Source organism: Felis catus, chromosome A2, assembly GCF_018350175.1.
Source record: "Felis catus isolate Fca126 chromosome A2, F.catus_Fca126_mat1.0, whole genome shotgun sequence".
Lineage (NCBI taxonomy): Eukaryota > Metazoa > Chordata > Mammalia > Carnivora > Felidae > Felis > Felis catus.
The window spans coordinates 112,822,820-112,835,067 of NC_058369.1; the positions used below are offsets into that span (position 1 = coordinate 112,822,820).

At 36.1% G+C, this 12,248-nt stretch overlaps 1 long non-coding RNA gene across 1 annotated transcript; it reads left to right on the plus strand.

Moving 5' to 3' along the window:
* Positions 1-574: 574 nt before the first annotated feature.
* Positions 575-4,122, plus strand: LOC109497480. The gene is made up of 3 exons (XR_002153713.3): positions 575-796; positions 1,455-1,525; positions 3,936-4,122. It is a non-coding gene; the product is annotated as an uncharacterized LOC109497480 (long non-coding RNA).
* Positions 4,123-12,248: the final 8,126 nt, after the last annotated feature.

Sequence of the window (12,248 nt, forward strand, 5' to 3'; positions counted from 1 at the left end):
GCACTGGGAAATCACCAATTTACTTATCTTCTCTATAGAGCTTTTCTTTATTAATATCAACCCACACTTTTCCTTCTCTTTTTTTTTTATTGCTCAACAGTAACGTGTGGTTTTTGCTATAGTATTTTAATTTGTTTCTGTACTCTTATTGCATCTTGAAACCTGTCAACTCCATGTGTTCTAAGTTTGTCTTTTACTTGTTTTCCCTCCTCCATGATCTTGAGTGTGCATATATTGATGTTAAATGTGCTATTTAAGGGGACAAGAATTGAACTAGAGATACGTCATCACATAAGTCCTAATTAATTGGAAACAAATATCCAAATTTAGTCTATCTTGCCAAAAGTGTTGTCAACGTGTACATCATGAATCTAAATCCTAACAGATGAATCATTAATAATAACTTTAAGCGAAAATTACTACCAAGAAATTTCTAATAATGATGCTTAAATTTGTTTCCTCTGGTAGATTAAAGCATATTGATAAAAAGAACAAACAGAGAGGAAAACCTAGTGCATACCATCAAAAAATCATAACACTTTAAAATTATTTTTATTTCCCCCTTTTTTTCCTAGAATTTAAAGAGGTATATGATGGATTTGATCATCAACTTTCATTTGAGAGAGTAATGCAAGAGAAAAAGAACACAGTACTCCAAGAAACCATAGCTTCTGGCAGATGTTGCAAGAATGAGTTAGATCATTGACCTTTTTTTCTGGGGCATTGTGTCAATTTTGAGTGGAGTTTCCAATTGCACAATAGCATCTGGACAGTTTTGACATCTTTATTACACTCTGTGAGTTCTTAAAATGCTACCATTTTGTTTTAAAGATGATTTGTTTCAAAATTAAAATAATTATTTAACTGCCAAGAGTAATTAATCCCATGACTGAATTCCAATAAAATTCTCTTCCCAGATCTGGCTTCCTAACGAATATTCATAATCAGAATACCCATTGTTTAATCAAAATCAGGATTTGATTAATGATATTAACACTCAAATCCATTTCTTTGAAGACCTAATTTTGTTTCTTGTATTTGCTTTGCACTCAATTACTGTGGTTTAAATAGTCTGTTTAACATGACCACTTTCAAACAAGATCATAAATTCTCATAAAAGCAGCCTAAGGAATTCATAATCATAGCTCTTGGCCGCCACCTAAAGGTTTCTTTTTTATTTTATTTTACATAAGACCTACTGTGCATTCCTTTAATAATAAAATTGTTGCCTGTATCATCACATATTTCTACATAAGTGTAAAGAGATCTATTTCAGCATGTTTGTTCACTTTTGCGTATTTGCATTAGAAGCCTATATTATTATATCTGCTTCTCAATCTATTTGGTACACAAAAGTAATTTAAACTAGATCCCCTAGGTGGTCTGAAATATTTCCATTCCTTCAAAAAATATAATTTATTTCTGTTTTTATTGTGTACCACCTCCATTCCTAGGCCCATCTTGAAAATGGAAAAATACTTAAGTCATGGTATCCGGCTTCAAGAAGCATGCACCACTTATGAATGTAAGAAACCAACATCTTTTTTGACATAATCTATATTAAAATTATCATTAATTGGATGCCATGGAGTAAATCTAGAAGCCTGAACAAAGATAAATGTATCTCATTTCCAACTTTACAAGGTAAATTCAATTAAACTCATGTTTATTGAACCATTACTGAATGTAATGTATATGCTAAACTCTGCAAATTCCATACAGAACATTCATGACAGGTGTAATCTCTTAATTGTGCTTGAGGGTAAATGGGATACAGAATTAATAATTCCCAGCTTTGTATCTCCATATCCATAACCTCACTCCTTTTATTCTCCTCTGAAGAAACACTTGATTGAATCAGGCCAAACATTTCTAACACCCTACTTGTATTATGAAAAAGTCATGTTTGGAGAAGGGAATCAATGCAATCTATAATATCACAGTGAGAAATTAGTTATGAACTCTACAAACTTCTCATCTCAACATCCATATTGATAGAACATCTATGAATCACCTCAATTTTTCTTAAAGATGCAGAAAAGTTTATTAGCATACTCACCTGCCATTATAAATTCCAAGCATTTAGCTCTTGATTTATTTATAGGCCACTATTCACTTATTTATTATTTCAAAAAATATTTATTACACACCTACTATGTGCCAAGTATTCGCCATTATCAATGTTTAATAAAACAGACTGGTATTTGCCATCATGGGGCTTGTGAGGGAAACAAAATAAATAAGTAAACAAAATGCATTATGATACAAACTACAAAAGAACTTAAACACACTGTACTGTAATAAAGAATAATGGTGAGGAAAGACAGACCTGCATTAGGTAGCATAATCAAGAAAGGCCTCTTGGAGGGGGCAATACTCAAACTGACACCTGAGGAACAAGGAGCCAGCTCTGCCAAGAATATAGATAAAAGGCATAAGGAAGTGTCTATACAAAGGCCAAAACACTTAGTGAGGGCCAAAGGATCTAGAGCAGAGTGAGCAAAGGGGAGTTTCGTGAGATGTGGAGAAGTAAGACGAAAGTCCATCATTCAGGATGGTGAAGGAGAAGCTAAGGACTTTAGTTTTATTTGAAATAGAATGGAAAGTCACAGTAACAGACTGGAAAAGGAACTGATTTGATCTGATGGCTGCATGGAGAAGGGATTGGGGGCAGCCAAGAGAAATGGGAGAAAGAAGCCTATTGAGGAAACGTAGGTGGGAGAAATGATGTGACATGGACAAGGCTGGTGGCAGTGGAGTCAGAGAAGTGAATATATCTGAAAGGAATTCTGGAACAAAATTCAATAGGACTTGGTGGTAGATTAGATGACTCCTTTGGTTCTTGTGTTGCTTCCCAGCTTATTAGCATTTGCTGATACGAATATAACTCTGAAATGTTGATACAGTTTATTAGATTTAGAGTGCCATATTAGATTTTATGTCACACCTAAGCTTTTATTTTTGTAAAAAAAATTAAGAAAAATCTTAATAGAATGAATTATTTGCATGTCAATAAGGAAACACTTATTATCTAGCACCTTCTACCAATGAGGCAATCTACAAAAAATAATTTTATACATAATGGAAGTTCGTCTACTAAATCACCAAAGCTTATTTAATTTTAACCACTTAGAAGAAATTTTTTTCTCAAATTGTTAAATATTTTCCTGATCTCGTAAACAGAATATATTTAATATCAGTTAAGCTTTTCAAAAAGTCAGACTTACTATGATGAAAAAATAGTTGCTGGACCTCTGTACTAGAATGGTGCCCTTAAAAAGAGTGAGATATAAAAGTGGGTTTCCTATACTCTGAAAAACTACTCTGCTTTGAAATAATTAAATTTTTGTTGTTGCCTCAGTTCTACTTCTCATTGTGCCAGACTGTAGTCATTCACTTCTGACGCATTCTAACGTGATGTTTTTCCTTTGCTGTAAGGTGGGAACCTTGCTATCAGACTTTCATGCAAGTTAATAGCATGTAAACCAAGTAAAGTATAAACGTTTGTATTCTATTTTGATTGCACAGAGGCTTTTTTTACATGCTGCTTTCTCAAGTATATTTTAGGTCATTGAAGTTGCTTGATCAGCAAAGTTCAGGGAAATGTCTTCTACTAGCATTTATTTCCCACATATTTCATGAGGTTCCTTGAAAATGGAATTCCCATCACCATATACATTATCATGTCAAGTTTCTACAAAGAATCCTTCCTTATGACACAAGTTCAACTACATCATTATAAATGTTGCTTTTTCTTTTGATGCCTAACATAAAAGCATATAAAATTTGATCATAAAACTAGACTTAAAAAAAAACAGATTTCTTGATTGTGACTGTAATGTAATCTCTTTCCTTTTTTTTTTTTCCATTTTGACATGTGTGGAAACTAAAATCAAATGTCCACAAAACTCCAATCAACAACACTACTTTCAAAGTGTCTCTTGACAAGTAACATGTGCATATTACAAACCCAAAGGCATGTCTGAAGTGATTCTTCTGGAGACTTACATTCCTCAAAGCTCTCTCTCTCCTCAAAGTATCACCACTTTGTTTCAGAGAAGAAAATGTGTAAATGTGTAATGGAAATGTGTAAATGATTAAAGCATCTGTATAAACAAAGAACATTCTTAACACGCGTAAGAATTATTTTGAGGACTTCTAGAAAAACCAGACACCAGATGCCTAAATCTGATCTGCCAAATGAGAATCCTTGAGAGAGAGGTCCAGATATTGGCATTTAAAACAATTAGTAACCAGCTTATTGATATATGTGGTCCTTAGTAAAATCCTTAGATAACAGTGTCATAGACTCCAGATAACCAATTCTAAATGATTTGCCATTTCAAATTTGTGGCAGTTTGTATTTTCCAAAGATGACTATGGCAATACATACCGTCTTATGTGCTCTTCCTATAAAGTGACATGGACATCTCTTTGCCAAAAAATGGGGTTTATCTTCCCTCTTCTTGAATCTGGGCAGACTTTTGACCACAATGGAAGTGATGTTATGTGACTTCCAAGACCAACTCATAAAATGCAAAACAGCTTCTGAGTGGTTCTCTCGAGACACTTGCCCTTGGAATCCAGCCACCATGCTGTGAGAAAGCCAAGCAGCCACATGAAAAGGCCACGTGTAGGTCTTTCAGCCATAGCTCCTGCTGAAGGCCCTGTTGACAGCCAGCCATCAGCCAGCAGAGTTGTGAGTGAGTTTTCAGATGATTCTAGCCCCCAGTTTTTGCACCACCCCAGTAGAGCAAAAACAACCTCTCTCCTTTAGCCCTGGCAAAATTGCAGATTTATGAATAAAATTAATGTTGTCACTATTCTAAGCCACTATTCTTTACATTTTTTTTAATGCAGCAACAGATAACCAGAAAAAGTCCCAAATAGCTCTGTGACTTCTTTGGATAAGATGTAAAGCCCCAGATAAGCCTTTATGCATTCCAGTTTGCATTTAAGGATATCTAATTCTATCCAGCTAGATCCATCCCTGAATCATTGCTAGGTCCTGCTTTAGTTTATTGCCTAGATCTGTGGTTCTCAGACAGAAGTGATTTTGCCTGCTAGGGGACACTTGGCAATGTCTGGAGACATTTAATGGTAGGCCCAATTTGTGAGGGGGCGGGGGGGAGGAGGTTGGAAAGAAATGCAATTGGCATCTAGTAGATAGAAGCTAGGGATGATAGTCAACAGCCTACAATGTACATCACCGCCCCACTCCCCAACAATAGTTACCAAACCTAAATAGTGCAAAGGTTGAGAAACTCAGGCCTAGATCTGCTTCAGCAGTGGGGTATTCCATTCTTACCCATGATTCTCTTCATCATCATATAAATCTGATGTTCTCAATCATGAGAAAATGGTGCGTGTGTTGTGGGCAGGAGGAGTGCAATGAGTTAGAATATCAGGATTTTCAACCTATACAAGTGAGCCTGTGATGTTCAACTCTGGAAACAAATTAGAATAATTTGCCAAATTTTTACTTTTTGTTTTGCAATACTAACTCTGTTTAAATACCAGCTCAATCCCCAACTCTAAGGATTCTAGTTCAAAAAATACTCAATGCCAGTAGTTTTTAAAAGTACTTTAGGTGATTCTAATATGCAGCTAAGCATGAGAACCAGAGACACTGGCCCTTTTACCTGGAGACTGTGACTCTTAACTTGGAGAGAAATGTTTGTAGAGTCTAGAGAGTAAAATTAGAAAATTCCAATAGGTGATTCTGTTGGTACCCCTCTGCCCCTTCCTCCACTGAAAACCTTTGGCCACCATGCATACCTGAACTTAGCCTGCCAGGTTCAGCAAGAAAAAGGACCTATGCCAGACTCTCATTTCATTCTTCTGCACTTATCTGGAAGGGAAGCAAACCCTAAGGCTTCATTAATTCTTGTTAAGCCAGTAAACAGCACCATTTAGTAAATGCTGAACAGCCAATTCAGATTGAATGGGCTCGGTCTGCTGTGTACCTCTCCACTGATAAAATCAGTTCTATTTACTGGATTTTCCATTAATTCCCTAAGGTGTATATAAAGACATCAGTCAATATTCTTAGAATTTTACTACTGGAGTGTCAAGCTAAATCAAATAATTTATATCAAATCAAAAATAATATGTATGATTTACATAGTTCAAGATGATAACTAAAGTTCTTGATAAGTTTTGAACTTGCCTTGCTACCCCACCCCCCAAAAAACAACCAGTTACACAAATACATTGCCATCTGCCTCAGATGCTAAGCAGATGAAAGTCTGCTTATTAAAAAAAAATGACTTGGGTGGAGGAGGGAAAAATGTGAAATAGCCTATTATTATAATAATTACCTTGGCAAAAATGTGTTATTTCATCATGGACAATAAGCTTTTCTGAACATGTTATTATTACATTACATTTGTGGTAAAAAGAAAAAATCAAAATTATGTTTTTCTTTTCAAAATCTATTTGTTGAAGGAAAACACCAATTTATTAATTCAATTTCTCAATTATTGCATTGTAACTTTTCTGTTTTTAACTCTTTCCTTATTGAAGCCAAAACCAGAGTCTTTAATGCCATACGTATGATCCTTATCTATAAAACAAAAAGCTGAATGTCTCTAACAGTTTCAAGTAATAATTATACAGTGTGCCTATATCTGGTAGAAGATGGTCATGATTAAAAGCATTTCCCTCTTAGTTAGATCGCCTAGGTTTAAATGCTAACTCCACCATTTATAAAGTGATCTTGGACATTATTTTAGCTCTTGTGACTAAGTTTCCTCTTCTCCAAAATGTAATAATAAAAGTATTGAGGTAATAACTGCCTTTGAAGATTAAAAGATAAAATGAATAGAAAGTGTTTAGCATAGTCCCTGGCACATAAGATGCACTAAATGAATGAGAATCAAATTTAACTGTGAAATATAACTAATGCTGGTTTATGTTACTTATTCATTGAGCAATTTTGATTAAATCACATTACCCTTCTACTACCCAATTTTTCATTCATATTACAAAAGGCTTAATTCCTAAAATTCAATTCAACAATTACCCAGTGTGCCAGGTTCCTTCTAGCTCTTTATGTCTAAGAATCTGGCCTCTAAAGCAGATCTTTACCTATTTTCCCTATATCAGAGTGTCAAACTTACACAAATATGTTTTATTTTGTCTGTTATTTTAATGATTGTACTGCAAATTCTGTTTCTATAGCTTCCATTTCTTATATCAAGTATGCCTTGAAATACAGGGGTGTTTGAATTTCCCTATCAAGTGTTATATATAATACTTATTTCCTCTTAGACTGAAATCTGAAATGTCAATTCCTACCCCCAGAAGGCTGACAACAGATAAACTGTCCTACAGACATGGCTTATGTTGTGATACAAAAGTTTCCATATTGATTTTATAAAAATATGAATATGGCAGCATATGTAAAGATTCTTTGAGAAATGCAGAAGTTCCTGTCAGGTTATTCTGTCCTCTTTCATCCTCTTCTCATGTCAGTATCTCAAAAGATGTCTCCAACTTGTTCATGTAGTGCAGTTTAGCTTCTAACTCACCCTTCGCAGAGGATGCTCTCCCTGACAACAGCAGTGATCTCCTGGGTTCCAATCAAGTAGGGCATTTGAAGCCCTTATGAGAATTGACTTTTCTATAGCATTTGACCTTCTAATCACTGCTTCCTTTTAGAAATGTTGCAGCTTTTCTTGGTTTCTATCAATGAATCTCTACTATCTTTGTTTTCCTGCCTCACTGACCACCTTGCCTCAGCCTTCAGGTGCTGTTTCCCAGACTCCTCTTCTTGGCCATAAACTGTAATCCTTCTAAATATTTCCCCCAAAGAATGCCCATGACTTCATATATCACCTAGAATATTTTTACTTTCAAATCTATAATAACAGTATATACTTCTCTTTTAAGTTTCAAACCTATATTCCCAACTTCCTCCTGGATATCTCCATCTGAAATTCCTACAGGCCATTTCTAAATTATCTTCCCCAGTATATCTTAGTTTTCCTCTTATATTCCTTAACTAATCACAAAATTTATCATAAATATCTCTTTTTTAACCTCCTAAATATCTCTCAAATCTATTACCTCCTCTCCATCACCAAATATCACTTTCTTGGCCCAGGTCCTTTGCACATGTCACCTAATCCTGCTCCATTCTCATCCTCTGACATTCACTCCCCACACTAACCAGAGTGATAAATCCAAAATGCCAGTCTAACCAAACCATCTGCCTGCTTAGAACTTTGCAATGACTCCCCATCATCTTAGGAGAAAGCCTAAGCTCCTTGGCCAATGGGCTGTTCCATGGTCTATTTCTACACACCTCTCTAGTCTCATTATTGGCTACTTCCTCCCACCATCAAACTGGAACCCACTACAAAACTTAATAGCTCTGGGCCCTTGCACATTCTGTTCCATCCACTTCATTACTCCAGTATCCATTCCTCATTCTTCAAAACCCTGCCCAGACTTCTCTCATGTAAAGCCATTCCCAATTCTCCGATGGAGTAAACTTTTCACTTCCCTATACTACTCTATATATTCCAAACATATTGCTTTTATAATCAATATAGGATTATATTGTAGTTATATTTTAATTTTTTAAGTTTATCTATTTACTTTGAGAGAGACAGTGGACAGGAGGGGCAGAGAGAGAGAGAGACAGACAGGGAGAATCCCAAGCTGATGGCACAGAGCTCAATGTGGGGCTCAAACTCACAACCCTGAGGTCATGATATGAGCTGAAATCAAGAGTTGGAGGCTTATCTGACTGAGCCACCCAGGTGCCCCTGTAGTTATATTTTAAATGACTATCACCCTCAGTGTACCATGAAGTCCTAGGACATAAATACTATGTCTTATTCATTATTGTATCCTAGAATTTAGAAGAAAGATAGATGTACACCACAGCTCTATAATGTTTCTTGATTTAGCAATAAAGATATAAATTGGTTCACTAATGATTTACTCGGTATAAAATGTATAATAATAAAAACCTAAGATAAATATAGTATTAAGGTTAAAATCTTACTTGTGAAAAAAATTTCAGTTTCATTGAGTTAATTGGCATACAAAATTATAACATATTTAAAGTGTACATCATGGTGATCTGATGTAGGTATACATTGTGAAAGAATTCCCCCCATCTAGGTAATTAACACATCAATCACCTCACATATTTATCTTTTTGTATGAGAATATTTTTCTACCCCCTTAGCAAATTTCAGTTATACAATACAGTTATCAATTATAGTTACCATGTTTTACATTAGACTCTCAGACCTTATCCATTTTTCCAAAGCTCTTACTTTTAATTTGTCCTTAAACTTTTCATTCATACCTGGCTTTTTATCTCTTACCTGCACTGAGGTACCACCTCTAATCTTCCTGACCCTGTTCACTCAACTGCTCTAGGTTCTTTTCCATCTCAGGATGACTGAGCCTTGAGAGAACTTCTTATGTTATGCTGAAAGGGCTTTAGTCACTTACTTAATCTAGTATGTCCTACCAAGAAGTTTATCTCTTTGAATCCTTCTTAGTCTTAAGGATCTGGTTCCCTGTCAGCAAAAATTATTTTCCACCTTCCTCAAAACATAAAGATATATGTTTTCCAACATGTCTCTGAATCTTCTGTACTGGGGTCTAAAATAGATAAGAGAAAATGAAGACAGAGTAAGGTTGTTGGGACTGATTTTTCAAGCTCTGTTGATCTTCTCAAGTAAAGTCATGTGGCCATTGTGCCTCTAGTTGTTATTTCTCTTCCTTCTTTAGACACAGATTGTTTGCTATTAGGGTAAAATATTTAAAATAAATCTTTAAGTTCTTCAAACTCTTGTTATCTTTTAACCTTCCTAATAATCTAAGGAGTGTTGACAAATAGTTCTGGGCCTAAAGTCCTACTAAATATTTTATGCAAATAACAAAACTCGATATTGTTCAGTTGTATGTATACCTTTGCTTGAACATCGCTCCAATAGCATCTTCAGTGTCCATAATGAAGAGTCATACTATTATTTAGTTTCAGGACTTAAAACCATCTGAGAAGTGTCTAATTTCACAAAAATAAATCTGTTTTAATGAGAGAAAAGCTATTATAATTCCAACCCACTTCCTGCAGGTCAGGTAAAACTCAGAGAGAAGAAGCATAATGGAAAGTGGTGAGGTCGAGGACACACAACAGGTAACAGGCAATCGCTATTTGGTAAAAGGAATTGTGGAAACATTGCCAGTAATTTTACTTATGCCACATTCCACTGGTGATAATGTAGTTCCTGCTGCATTGAGATTAAATGGACATTTGATCCTAAGAAAATAAAGAACCGGAGGCTGAAATGGTCATTTGATCCTAAGAAAATAAAGAAATAGGAGGCTGGGCACTGCCTCCTTTGTCCATGAGTCACTAGTGCAGGGACTGCAAACTCCAATGACTATAGGACTTGGGCATGGAACATATACGAACAAACCCAGCCCAGGTATATGAGAAGCAGTAACATGATCACGTTGCAAACGATAACTGACTATCATAAACAGAGCAGGAGTGGTGAGGACTGTGGCAAAGAGAAGCGCCTGGCAGCTCCTTCTTAGGTGGTAGCAGATATACAGCTCCAGCTCAGTGCCTTGGAGAAATGTAGGTCCAGTTGTGTTCAATAGTCTGACTGGTCAAGAGAAGCTAAAAGTGGGATTTTTTGAGATCTCCTGGCTTTATAGCATTTGGCAAAAAAAAAATTTTAAACAATTAAATCACTCTATAGGCAGATAGTATGAGGGCCAAACAAAACATGTGTTCACATTTGATTCTGAAACTGTGTTTCACAGTGAATCAAGAAGATCCAGTGAACTCAAACAAATAATTAGGGGTATATCTGAGAGGAAATAGACTTTTTCTAGCAGCAATAAAAACACTTAATAATTAGGCAGAGATGTGAAATGTAAAGGGCAATTTTCATGTTTCTTTTGCTAATCTTGCCAAGATAGTTTATGGCAATCTTAATAAAGCCAATCTCCTTTCCTTTGACCATTTGATTGCCTTTGAAGTTAAACACATTGGATATTTTCCATTTACCTATCCAGTTCCCTCTCTACCCTCTTTGTCTCCCAGGAAACTGGCCAGTGTAGATTGCATTAAAGGGCTACTTTACTTCTGGTTTTCATTGGGTTTGGTCCCTCTGAGGCACGGTCAGGAGTTTGGACAGTAGGAATTGATATCAAGGTCTTTATTTGCCCTTCTTTTGCCCTGCTGGCTTACTAACTGGTTGGTTCCTTTCTTCCAGTCTGGAGGCTTTCTTTATACAGTTCCTTCATGCCCTTTGTGTGTGTTCCTTGAAATAACACCTCTTCTTAACCCTACAAGCCAAAGGTGCTAAAAATTCCTCACTGCTATCAGCCCCAGAAGACCACACTATTACTTGTTCCCTTCCATAAAACCTGCCTTTAGGCTTCAATTATCCAGCTTAACTGTGCTTTCCATTTCCTGCTGGGAGCCTCCCTTAAGATGCCATTTCCAAAGACACAATGATTTTCCAGGGTTGGGCTCTTCACTGGGCAAAATTTCTCATCAAGTCCTTTCATTCTTATTCTTCTGGGTCCTTTGGAAAAGCAAAGCTATTCGGCAGGAAGTATCAAGAGCCTCAAGAATGTATCTAATCTTTGACCCAGTAACCTTCACCTTGAATTTTCCTAAGAAAAGAATCTTTAAATATTTAATAATGTAAATAAATATTTATGCAAATATGTTTATTATTAAAATGGTCAAAAACCATAAACGACCTACATCCCATCCTAAGGGTATGCCAGGTATCTTTTGCTTGCCCCACCAGCTTTCCACTCCACTATGTTGTCTGCCATAAGGGGCCAGCCTTCCTGGACCCTGGCTATGGCTCCACTATCCTCTTCTATCCTTCTATCCTAAGGGATAGGCTTCGCCCATGGTATGTCTTATAGGACACTGGAGAAGAGAAAAAGAATGAAGTGGGGGCAATTATTCCTCCTGTCCCTTCTATGCAGATGACCTCAGGCTGGCTGTGACTCTTGAATGGAGGTAACAGAACTTGTCACGTGATATGCACACACTCAATACCTCTGGGGTTTAGTAATGCACCCTTCTTTTACTCTTTGAATCCTAAGGATAGTGATGCATCTCCTCACTGTTTCTAACTCAAGAATACAGCATTATCACTGACACTCTATCCCCATGTTTATAAATAGTCCCTTTATTAACAAATTCTCCTCAAATTATCCAGTTTGAGTAAGCTATCTGTTTCCCT